At 34.6% G+C, this 13,665-nt stretch overlaps 1 protein-coding gene across 17 annotated transcripts in view; it reads left to right on the top strand.

Moving 5' to 3' along the window:
* Nucleotides 1–13,665, top strand: part of Cip4 (formin-binding protein 1-like Cip4) — a 384,908-nt gene that overhangs the window by 224,992 nt on the left and 146,251 nt on the right. For 4 of the 17 annotated variants that reach the window (XM_067084630.1, XM_067084622.1, XM_067084629.1 and 1 more), the window contains exon 1: nt 10,403–10,458. The exons of 10 other annotated variants lie outside the window; for them this stretch is intronic. The gene's annotated coding sequence lies outside the window, so the exon portion shown is untranslated. Of the gene's footprint in view, nt 1–10,391; nt 10,459–13,665 lie in introns of those variants that run through there. 3 more of the 17 variants (XM_067084620.1, XM_067084618.1, XM_067084628.1) reach the window with 2 other exon arrangements.

The raw sequence follows: 13,665 nt of genomic DNA, 5'->3' as shown, positions 1-13,665 counted from the left end.
AATCGATTTTTTGGGATGTTTTATTCCTAATTATTATTATTATTATTATTATTATTATTATTATTATTATTATTATTATTATTATTATTATTTGAAGGAAATGGACCCTCTCTTAAACAGGTCTCATTGGAAAGGATGGCTGTGTAAGATAAATTCGCATTGTACAGCCATCCTTTTCAGTAAGACCTATTATTATTATTATTATTATTATTATTATTATTATTATTATTATTATTATTATTATTATTCGTGACGGAAAGCACCGCGAAGGTCTTACCGTCATTCATCCGGCAATAATCGGTACTGGGAATTTAGGACAGTGGAAATTTTAATGAGGGATTTAGAGAAGAGGAGAAATTTTATTAATTCGCATGAATTTAATGAGGGACTTAGCACGAAGAAATGGTTCATTCAGTATTTCCCGTCCCATATCAGCTGTATTTCTTTGTATTTAGTTATTAAAATTGTTCATCTTATTTCTTTTCGGTATGTTAATGACTTATGTATGTCCCTGTAATCTCTTTTTGTTGCATTTGGTCAAATACTTTTCCCTTTTGCTATTTTCTCTTAGTTTTAAAACTTTGAATTGCATATATATATTTATATTCGTCGTTGTTCCTTTTTTTTAGGCACCACAGAATGAATGCTCTCTCTCTCTCTCTCTCTCTCTCTCTCTCTCTCTCTCTCTCTCTCTCTCTCTCTCTCTCTCTATCTATATATATATATATATATATATATATATATATATATATATATATATATATATATATATATATATATATATATATATATATATATATATATATATGCAGAACAGAAAATTTCCTCTCTTCAATTTATTCAACAACAAATATTATTGCTGATGGGAGAGACTTTTTACATTTGAAGTGATTGTGGCTGACATAAAGCTGGTCCCTAAGGCAAATTATGGTTTATATTTATGGCTGTTGCTGGAAAGTATTGTTAGGTGAAACATAATGTCACACTCTCCAGCTATTGCTGTTGAACTATTGAAGGTAAATAAGTCAATACTATTTTTATGAGTATTGAGAATTTGGACATAATTTTTTCTGCTTTGATTTATAATCAGTGTTTTTATTCCTTTCGTAATTTCCTTTTTTTTCGACTAACTGATTTTACATGACGTATTATATGATATTAAATGACTCAGAATCTTTCTTGTTTTTATTTTCCTATATTCCTTAATTTTTATTGCGGTCATTGGATTTTTTATAGAATTTTTTAAAATTTTCCTTTTTACTTATGCTTAATCTTTTTTTTTTTTTTTATTGCACGAATTTCTTTTTGTCTCAAGCTATGATGTAATATTCCTGTTATTAAGACATTATTTATAGCTGCCATTGTCGCTACTTGTCTACTCATTTCCTCTTACTGTTCCTTTCAAGCCATCATGTGCTTGAATTGTGCTGTTTGCATTTATCATTTTATTTCCTGTCATTCCATCTGTCAACTAAAGTCAAGGTACTTAGATTCTCATGCCATTTCAGACTTTGCAGTGTTTCTTTCGATCGTTCCCTCGTCTTTATTGGAAATAAAAGGTTCTCCTCTAGTTTTGGATGAGAGAGGTTGCCTCTGAATTAATTCTCCTCTCTTTGAAGTTGAGGGATTACCTCGTCGAGGTCGTCCCTGTTGTGGAATTCGGTTATTATTTGTGTTTTTATTGAAAGCATATTGAAGTCAGTTTTGACCGTGGGATAGGATGCGAGGAGAGAGAGAGAGACACTTTAAAATGGGATCCGAATTTACTAACGTGTTCTGTTAGTGCCTCTGTATTCCTAAAAGTAAATTCCGAAAACTTACCGTGAATATCTTAAAGAAAAAAGCGATTTAAAATAATAAATGAAAAACAAACGCTTTAAAAAGAGTTTTGTTCTGTTGACGCTTTATAAATATTTAGTTTGTTTTAGTCTGTTTTGTTTTGTTGTTGCGTTTTTTGGGTTAGACAAACGTTGTTTTGTTTGGTTGGTGTTTCAAAAATAACTGTGATAGGATGCGATGAAGTTATAAATATTTAGTTTGTTGCATTCCAGTCTTATTTACATGTTTGTTCTGTTGACGTTTTGTTTTCGTTTTTTATAAATATTTAGTTTGTTTTATTCCAGTCTTATTTTCGTGTTTGTTTTCGTTTGTTGCGTTTTTTGGGTTAGACTTAACTCTTTTTTCCTCTTTGCTTTTGTTTGGTTGGTGTTTCACTATTGAATAACTGTCATAATTTTTATCGCATTGCATTACCGAAAATCAGTCCAGTTTGTGATGAACATGCCTATAATAATAACAAATGGTATTAATGTATAACCTATGACATTCTCTCTCTCTCTCTCTCTCTCTCTCTCTATATATATATATATATATATATATATAACAGTATATATTATATATACGTGTGTATATATATAATGTGTATATATATATTATGACTAATTATTAAATGTTTCCCTCCATCCACAAACACCGACTAACAGTACGAAAAACTGTGGTTTTGTTTTATAGCTTTATGCGACATCCAGCAGTCTCATAGGCGGGGGAAAAGTTTCTCTTTGAACTTGATGCTCACCTGAATCCAGTCTTTTGTCCCGGGTCTAGGCCTTGCTCTAGTCAGAAGGCTCTTGTTCATACGTCTTTAAATGTATTGCCGTTCAACTTTCGCGCCGAGTAGCTAATTTTTATTCTATTCTGCGAAGAATAGATGTTACCCTTGTTCATTCAGGTGACGTCACGCGAGTACATGCACGCGTGACTTCAAATTTTGCCCGACCCATTCATATCCGGATTTGAAATTTGGTATCAAATGGCCAGTGAGTTCTTCAGAGAAGGTAGTCTTTGGACAACGCCTAGAACGTATCTGTATGCTTGTGATGCCGTATTACGCGTATAACCTATGCATAATATACCCAGTGTATATAGAGGGATTTGCATGAACGGATTAGAAAGTGCGTGGAAGCTACTGCTTGCATGCATAATAAGGTCTCTCTCCTTCGACGTTGCTTTCCATAATAGAACGATGGGTGCTTGCCCTGGTTTCCAGCAAGACATTTCGTCTTGATCGTATTTAAAGCACGCGACTACGTATTGACGGGATTAGATTTTTTGGGAAATATTCTATATTCGAAGTAGTACTGTACTCTCTCTCTCTCTCTCTCTCTCTCTCTCTCTCTCTCTCTCTCTCTCTCTCTCTCTCTCTCTTTGTCTTTGTCAGTGCGTTGGTTCAAGATATGTAGACATATTCTAATTGATATGTAGATATAAGTACAGAAATAGGAGCAGTTATTATTAGATATTTAATACTCTGCTATCTTTTAGTCAAATTATGCTGATGCAAGTATATATATCAACATTAAAGTAAAGTTTTAGACCCGAAGATTTAAAGATATGTCGTTCACCCATCAAGCATTGAAGCTACATAAAATATATATATATATATATATATATATATATATATATATATATATATATATATATATATATATATATATATATATATATGTTTTTATGTTTTTTTAGTGAATATTAGAATATCTATCAGTGTGTATGTGTGTGTTATGTATTGATAGATATTCTAATATTTAGCTAATCGAGAAAAAAACATTAAAACCTTTATATTGGTATTTATTAGTATAGATACTAGAATACTTTTACGTTGGTATTTATAGATATAGATATCAGACATAGATACATCCATTCAAGTCGTGAAGCTTTGAAGTGATGCTTTGAAGCTCTGAATTACAGTTGCCATTTGATGTCACTACTGATACCCAGAAGCCTATTGAATGAACTTCAATAACGTGACCTCATAAAGAGATGGAAATGAATGGACCCAGATTGTACGTGTTTCAGACGACGGATGAATGGATTGGTCTATTATCATCGTGTCAAGTCATATTGTAATAGTGATTCTGAATGCTAGGTTGGTTTCTCTCTCTCTCTCTCTCTCTCTCTCTCTCTCTCTCTCTCTCTCTCTCTCTCTCTCTCTCTCTCTCTCAGTTAAATGTACGGATGCCTGAAGCTGAATACTGCAATATTTCTCTCTCTCTCTCTCTCTCTCTCTCTCTCTCTCTCTCTCTCTCTCTCTCTCTCTCTCTCTCTCTCTCTCAGACAGTTAAATGTACGGATGTCTGGAGTTGAATACTGCAATGTCTCTCTCTCTCTCTCTGTCTGGAATTGAATACTGCAATGTCTCTCTCTCTCTCTCTGTCTGGAATTGAATACTGCTCTCTCTCTCTCTCTCTCTCTCTCTCTCTCTCTCTCTCTCTCTCTCTCTCTCTCTCAGTTAAATGTACGGATGTCTGGAGTTGAATACTGTGATGTTAATTCTTACGTTTGTGAAACGAAACACAAAGTGCAGTGGTGTTTCTGGGATGTCAGGTTAGTGCCTTTATCACTCTCTGGATTATTGCCCAGTTTCTATTTTCGATAATGAATATTAGTTTCCTTTCTCGAGTTTAGGTAGCAGCTTCTTTCTGTTTCTTTTCACTGTTCAAGGCTTCAGTTAAAAACCTTTGCGACAGGGTCAACAGATTATAACCCCTAGATGTCTCCAAAGGGAAATCAGCCTGCAAAGAGAGAGACAAGTTACAGGAAAAGGTAACAAACAAATAAGTAAATAAATATGAGTGAATAGACAAAAATACCTGAATTCAGGAGACGCCAGCAGAGAGAGAAGGAATGAATTTGCTCCTCGCTTGAAAATTTAGAGGTTTAAAGATTCCAATACAGCACTAGGCAAACTAATCCACGTTGTAGTTGTAGCCAAGATACAACTCGTAGAAAGCTGAGCAGAATTAAACCTGATATTAGAAAGCGATGCAGTGTTTGCAGCATCGGCCTGCCTATCCGCCCTCGAAAAGAGTTAGTGTTTTCCCTTCTTGAGAATATGTCGCAGCTCCGTTTATAAAGAATAGTCCAGTGTCTCCATTCTCAAGAATATTTATTCATCTACTCGAAAATGGGTTGAGGTTTCCATTCTCCAGAATAATTGCTGGAAAAGGAAGCGATTCCCATTGTCAAGAATAGGTATGTACAGTCTCTATTCTTGAGAACAGGGAGTCAGACTAGGCTGTGAAATAAAAATAGGTGTTTATGAGACCTAATGAATCATGAAGCCAACGTGACATTTTCATCTCATCACGCAAATTGCCTCAAATGATTGCGCAAATTTTCACTAATTGTTTTGTTTATTGCTTGCATGATCAAAAAGGTTTCGATTGCTCATCATTATTTTTTTTTTCAATTTGCATTTTAATTTGAGCTGATTCATGCCTCGAGATGATGATGGTGATAATAATGATGATTATTATTACTGTTATAATTAGGGTGTTGATAAAGATAGCTTGGTTTGGTAGGTTTTGCCTATATAAAAAATTATTATTATTATTATTATTATTATTATTATTATTATTATTATTATTATTATTATTCCGACGTTTACGGAGTCCTCGCTACCATTGAAAGGAAGTGAATGGCACCAAAGGTACTTGCATGGATTATTATTATTATTATTATTATTATTATTATTATTATTATTATTATTATTATTATTATATTCACGCTAAATTTTGTAGTTCCAACGAACAATAAAGCACTGCCGTTATTATTATTATTATTATTATTATTATTATTATTATTATTATTATTATTATTATTATTATTATTCATAAGATGAACCTTATTCATAAAGAACAAGCCCACAGGGACCATTCACTTGAAATTCAAGCTACTACTACTACTACTACTACTACTACTACTACTACTACTACTACTACTACTACTACTACTACTACTAAAGGTTTCTGCAAAAAAAAAATATGTAGTCTGGTGAAAGCGTTCTCGTGTTCAGTTTCATCTGATAAAACAGTTTTTCAATCGTTCTCAGGTTAATCGGAATGTTTTCATAATATTCGACTGTAAATGATGATGATGATAATAATGGTGATGATGATGATGATGAGTATCATCTTGAGGACGATATGTGTAGTTGGATTAGTAACATGTGCAGAAAATTAAGATTTGAAATTAGGCGGTATTGATTATTATTATTATTGTTATTATTATTATTATTATTATTATTATTATTATTATTATTATTATTATTATTCGTCACAAGAGCATGATGTTTTTCTGGTATCGAAATTGTAGCGAAATTCTGATCTGTGTGGCATTTCATGGAGATAACTTATCACAAGTTTTCCAGAGCAATTGGCTTCTTAACCTTGGAATTTACAAATCACTGGTACTCTTGATCTTTGGCATTTTATTTTCGTTCTGTAAGTGTCCGACGATCTGTCGTTGCGTAAAAGCGACACCTGCGACTTTTATGAATTTAACTATGTGTATATGTATGTATGTATATATATATATATATATATATATATATATATATATATATATATATATATATATATATATAAAGATGCTAAGTAAAGGACAGTCAGTCGAAAGGCCTAGCACCACTCCGTTGTTTCACTTTCCTTCGTGGCATTTGCCTTATTTATATATTCATCACGTTCCATATTTTCGTGATTCAGTTAAACACACAAATATATATATATATATATATATATATATATATATATATATATATATATATATATATATATATATATATATATATATATATATATATATATATATATATATATATATATATATATATATATATATATATATATATATATATATATATATGCAGTGATTCTTTATGTTTGGTAATTTTGGAGTTACATTCTACGTAAGATTTTTAGATATGAACATTTTTTTGGCCATACTTTCCTTTATATGAACTCGAAACAATATGAAAGAGGGTAAAAAGACCCCTTTTCTTGTGTATTGAATTTTGGTATATTGCTAGAAATACACTTACAAATTTTACAAACAATAGAGGGTCTTTTATATATAAAAAAATGTGATATGGATGTCATTACTTCTGTCACTGATTGTAGTTTTTATATGTTTTATTCATGTGTTGCATTTGTAATATTATATATATATATATATATATATATATATATATATATATATATATATATATATATATATATATATATAATTTATAATTTATACATTGTATAAATGTATATATGTATATATATATATATATATATATATATATATATATATATATATATATATATATATATATATATATATATATATATATATATACATACCTATTCCATGGTACATTTCTAGTATTTATCGATATTTCACTATATTGGAAAATCAAATTTAAAAATGGAAACATCTCCCTTCCCGGTTCTGGTCACTTTCACAGGTACTACCTCGTCCTGCGTCCATTCCTCTTCATCGGCCGGTCAGTTATTCCAATCCCGTAATGACCGAAACCTCTTATCCTGACGACCCATCTCGCCCCTTTATGTTATGGGGCCACCAGGACCCCCATAAGTAACTGGCTGGGTTCTGATTCCACCCGAGTGCTTTATTTTATCTTTTTTTCTCCAGGGGATGACCGCTGGCTGGCGGTCACGGAATGAAGAAGAAATTTTTGGGTCTCTCTCTCTCTCTCTCTCTCTGTTTATATACACACACAGTATACATATATATATATATATATATATACATATATATATATATATATATATATATATATATATATATATATATATATATATATATATATATATATATACATATATATATATATATATATATATATATATATATATACATATATGTGTGTATATATGTATGTGTTCATATTCACAGACTGAAGTTGATTTGAATATCCAGTATTCGTGTGGGTTCTTAAGTAGTCATTTTTATTGGCATGGACTGATGTGGGATGTCACAGATGTTTTGGGCTGTAAGTATTCAGAGAAACTGATGTTTTCATGAAATTTAGTTGAGGAGGCTCGGATTAATAAATAATTATCGACTTTGATAAAGGAGTATTTGCAATACGATATTTTCATAAATTTATTAAAGAAAGGCTGGGATTCTCTTTCGTTAGCTGTGATGGTGTTTTCAGTATAACGATTATATATATTATATATGTATATAATATAAATATATATTTTATACAGCTGCCACAGTAGTTGGCTTTATATATATATATATATATATATAACATGCGGAAGCGCTATATATTGATATATAATATCATATATATATATATATATATATATATTATATATATATATATATATATACATATATTTATATAATATATATAATGTATATTCAGAATGACTGGAACTATGATTCGGAAATAAAATAGCGGCCGTGAAAATGAACTTTCTAAAAGTGAGATTTGGAGCTAAAAGTATTGGCCATGGAGCTGGAATTGAAAGTGCCTCGGGAAAGCTGACTGTAATAAAGTTGATTGTTTTAAGTTTTGTCTTTCAGTAAAAATATAAAAAAAAAAGATACTTCGCTTTCGGAAAGCAAAAATACATGTTCCACTGTCACGTTGCTTAATTTATAGCTGTTTTAATGAATGAGAATGCCTTTTGATTATTTTAGGTGTCTAAATTTCAAAACATAATACATTTTGACCTTTTATATGTATGTAATATATGTGTATTATATGTATATGTATATATCATATTTTAAGTTCAGTAATTACCAGATTTCATTGTTGGTGTCCTTTTTGTAAATTCACACACACACACACACACACACACACACACACACACACACACACACACACACACACACACACAAGTGTCTGAATCTCAAAACATGGCAAATCCTCCACATACTTATATGTTTTAAGTTCAGTACTTGCTATATTTCATTGATGGCGTTCTTTGTGTCAGTTCACACACACACACACACACACACACACACACACACACACACACTTATGAAGGCGGTTATCTTTTGTGAAGGGTGGAGGGCAGAATTTGCTCTTCGACTGAGCCTTGATTCCTCATCTTATAAGGCCACGGCAGGCGGATTGAAGGAAGATCTTGCTTTTTTTTCATTTTTTTTGGGTGGGGTAGGGGTGGGAATATTGTGACGATACTCTAGATAGGAAGGGGAATTGTAGTGGGTGGTGGGTGTGCGGTTAGTGTGCTGGGTGATAGGAACACAGTCCTGGCACGATAGCAGTCGAAGATTGAAGAACACAGGTCTGTTAATATGTTTTTAAATTCTCTCTCTCTCTCTCTCTCTCTCTCTCTCTCTCTCTCTCTCTCTCTCTCTCTCTCTCTCTCTCAATTCGTATATAGCTTTGGTGGAGTGTATTTGGTTACTGAGATTTTTGCCTTATAATCCTTTACTCATGTTGTCTAGGATGCTTCTGTAATCTTTTACGTCAACTTCTTATTGTTTATTGTTATTATCATTATTGGATAATATAAACTAGGAAAGGTGTAACTTTAATAATACTGACAGTCTCTTGTTTTTGTTTTGTGCAAACGCAATTATGAAGTCTGTGATCTTTTCAGTGTTTCCCAAGCATGTTGTACACTGTGAATAATTATGATAATATTTGACTGCTGAAGTAATTACTTTCGCAGAAATGGGCAGTGTTTCATCAAATTTCACCAGGGAATTTAATGGCATTTTTCTGTGTTTCGTAAGAAAGTGTTTCCATTAAGAGTAATGATTGTTTTTGAATTATGTTTGTGAGTCATGAATTATGTAAATGAGATTACAATCTTATTAACAAAAAAATATATTGTTTATCTTCTATCAGTTCTACTTTCTCTCCTGTTTTTTATTGTAAATTTGTAACTTTCTGTCTCGGAGTCGACTACCTTTTTTTTTATCTAAACTTTTTACATTTATCGCATAAACCATTAATATGGAGTTGGTGGCGACAGTCTTTCACGTAGCCCGGCCCTCCGCATGAAAACCAGCTCAATAGTGTAGTTGTGTGGGACCCAGACTGAGCATAAGAGGAGAGATTGTCCGTGAGACTAATGGAGATGGGGTATTATGCTCACTCGGAGGCCTTGTAGTAATTGGTCTGGAGCGAGGGTGCCACATTGCGATCTCGCATTTTTTTATTTTATCGCTGATGTTTTTAGCAGTCGAGGAAGTCTGGCTTTGTTTTATAATTCAGGAATTTCGAAGAATTATTTTGTGATTTTGTTTTGTGTAATACAATGAAAATTACCTTTAATTTCAGCTGTTGTCAGACAGATGCGTCTCGGTAAATCCAGCAACTAAGACCAGACTTTCTCAAGATGTGATGTGGGTTGCCCGCTATCCGAATTACGAAGCTCTTTTTGTAAACAGTTTTGTGCTGAATTCAGTTAGTAATTATTTTCCAGACATTCATGTGATAATTGAATATAATTCGAGTGGTAAACAATCTGAAATTAGGCGGCGTTTAGATGAAATATTCATGAAATTGTGACACTGGCAACTCGCCGCTGGAAGAACGGCGTGGTACAATCTCGCGTCTCAAGTTGGGAGAGCAGTAGTGAAGTTTTACCTGTGTAGTGGAAGTCATCAGGTACCACGGGATTGCTTGTAAGCATTTGCAATGGAACCCAGTCTCTGAGCGAAAATGGAATTAAACCATCTCCAACTCTTCTGTGCACTGTTTATTTTGTGTTAACTGGTTCGTCTTGTCATTGTAGGAGAACGAATCTTGTTGGAGGCGAGGTTATCAGATGATGATGTGCCCCAAGTCGTGTACAATACTGTGCTGGAAGTGTTTTGGGGTACATTTTACTCCGCGGAAAAGTTCGGACGATAAGTGCGTTATTGTGGTGTGTCCATCGGACTGTCGGAGTTGTTACTGCGCCGGTGCTAAGATGGGCAAGAAATTACTTTTATTCATCAATGATTTAATAAAAAAAAAAACCATTTTATGAAATACGTATAGACAGTTTGAATACGAAGGGCGTGTTTCTGTGTGTGTGTGTGTGTGTGTGTGTGTGTGAGAGAGAGAGAGAGAGAGAGAGAGAGAGAGAGAGAGAAACGAACTTGTAAAAGCTGCTTTACTACATTGGTGCCCTTTTGGAATAGCTAACGGGGCACGGACCCTTAAAAGGCGTTTATGGATTCTTGCGGGGTGGGCACAGCACATGGCAGTTTTATTTGGTGGGGGGTATGGCTGGGCAAGCTGAAGTGATCCGAAATGTGGATTTCATGGATCGACATGCTCTGCCTTAAGGGAAAGGGATCCCCAGGGAAGGTATTGAAATGGCCTTTAATATCTTGGGTAAGAAAAGAATGCGCTTAGATCGGAATGGGCCTTCAGCCTTGAGTTCACAGCAGCAGCAGCAGTCCGAGAGAGAGAGAGAGAGAGAGAGAGAGAGAGAGAGAGAGAGAGAGAGAGAGATACATACCCAGCTCTGCTGTCCTCCCTCTCTTCTCGAGCTAAGCTGCCTGGAATCGTACCAAGCAGCTGGTATTTCCGTTCTCTGTGCTCCTGGAACAGCTGTAGAGTTCCCATTGTAGGCGATGGGCATTTTGTTTCCCCCTTTATTTGGTCTTCCTTGGGTGGAGCCACGAAAGCAAAGGCGGTACGAGAGAGAGAGAGAGAGAGAGAGAGAGAGAGAGAGAGAGAGAGAGAGAGAGAGAGAGAGAGAGAGAGAGAGAGAGAGAGAGAGAGAGAGAGAGAGAGAGAGGTCCCTTTGTGTTGTACAACTAGACAGAACTTCTAACCAATGGAATAAGTCTGAGCAAATCTCTGCAAATCATACCACGATTTAATATAAAATTCTAAGCACTGTTGGAGCCTTGGACATAATCTGTATGAGAGAGAGAGAGAGAGAGAGAGAGAGAGAGAGAGAGAGAGAGAGAGAGAGAGAGAGAACTCTCTCCTTTGTGTTGTAGATCTGAATCTCTGCAAATCATACCACGATTAATATAAAATTCTAAACACTGTTGGAGCCTTGGACATAATTTGTATTAGAGAGAGAGAGAGAGAGAGAGAGAGAGAGAGAGAGAGAGAGAGAGAGAGAGAGAGAGAGTCCCTTTGTGTTACACATCCAGACAGGACTCTTAACCAAAGGAAGAAAAAGATGAACAATTCTCTTCAATTCATGCCATGATTTTATGCAAAATTCTGAAACTCTACAGTCACCACCAACATCACTGCACAACGCTTATAAGGCCTCTTAGGCCTGCTTGTATAGTCAAGGCTTACTTTTCAGTCACATGCATTGGTTGTGAATCGGGGTGGATAAGATGACGTCAGCTTTATTTTTTTTTTTTTTTACTCCTTCTTACCTTTACTGTGCTTCGTCTGTCTCTCCTCCTCCTCCTCCTCCTCCTCCTCCTCCTCCTCCTCCTCCTCCTCCTCCTCAATCCGCCCACCTTACCGAGGTGTTCTGTTAGCTGGCGATGAAGGGTCACTTGCCGAATTTTAGGCGGGGCCGGGCTCTTGATGATGATGAGGGATGTGCTGTGGTCGCCTATATATATATATATATATATATATATATATATATATATATATATATATATATATATATATATATATATATATATATATATATATATATATATATATATATATATATATATATATCCTGAAATTGAATACATAAGCAGATTCAAGTTTGGAGAGAGAGAGAGAGAGAGAGAGAGAGAGAGAGAGAGAGAGAGAGAGAGAGAGAGAGAGAGAGAATATACTTGCCCAAAGAATGTTCTTCGTCCATTGACTCTCAAAAGAACGTCTCCTTTAAGTGGAACGAGAATAGAACAGGAATGCTGGAGAAGAATTGGAGTAAACTTAGACAAATTGACCTCTCTCTCTCTCTCTCTCTCTCTCTCTCTCTCTCTCTCTCTCTCTCTCTCTCTCTCTCTCTCTCTCTCAATATATCTGAAGGTATGGTTGTGTAATCTTAAAAGATGGGTATCCAACCATTCCTCTCTCTCTCTCTCTCTCTCTCTCTCTCTCTCTCTCTCTCTCTCTCTCTCTCTCTCTCATCAGTCCCAGTCCATCCATACCACTTGTGCTGGCTAACTTCGTGAAGAATCTTATGCCCATTTGCTAACCCACCCCTTTTCCCCCTCCCCTCCCCCCACATCTGGATAAGCAAAGGCGAGTTCCTTCAGAGTGCTCTCTCTCTCTCTCTCTCTCTCTCTCTCTCTCTCTCTCTCTCTCTCTCTCTCTCTCTTTTCATTACTCATTTACCCTAAAAGGACTTGTTAGCTGTGATCACTGGTCGTCTTCAGTTCCTCCTTGAGATGACTTTTTTTTGCAATATATTTGTTCGTTTGTTTTATCTGTTAAGTTTTTATATTTTTTATTCTGTTAATTTGTGTATATTTATTGTGTGGTATATTTAGTGACATGGGTACTTCAATAAACATTTGCAGTATCGCAAGTGCATATAGTTGACATGACTACAATTTTATTTCATATTTGTCATATTTTATTGCACGTGTGCCATGTTGCAGTGCAGATATGCAGTTCTGAAGTGTAAATTTGTAATATATAGTACACTCATTCTGTATTTCAGTGCACATTTGTGACATATTCAGTGCACATTTGTAACATATGTAAAATTGTTGCATTGACTCTGGTTACGTTACACGTGGGGTTTTAGAAACCGTGCACTAAGTCCAGCTTGAATATTCTTGCGTAACGGTATTCATTTTTTTTTGGCTTGGTGTTTTTTGGGCTCATGCCAGGAACCGAGAGCCAGCGACTTGGGACTCGGTTGTGCAGATCCTGCCTGCAAGCAGGGAAAAGGAAGAAGACGGGGGAAAGAGACCCAG

Source organism: Macrobrachium rosenbergii, chromosome 41 (assembly GCF_040412425.1).
Source record: "Macrobrachium rosenbergii isolate ZJJX-2024 chromosome 41, ASM4041242v1, whole genome shotgun sequence".
Lineage (NCBI taxonomy): Eukaryota > Metazoa > Arthropoda > Malacostraca > Decapoda > Palaemonidae > Macrobrachium > Macrobrachium rosenbergii.
This window is presented reverse-complemented; position numbering and strand designations above follow the sequence as displayed.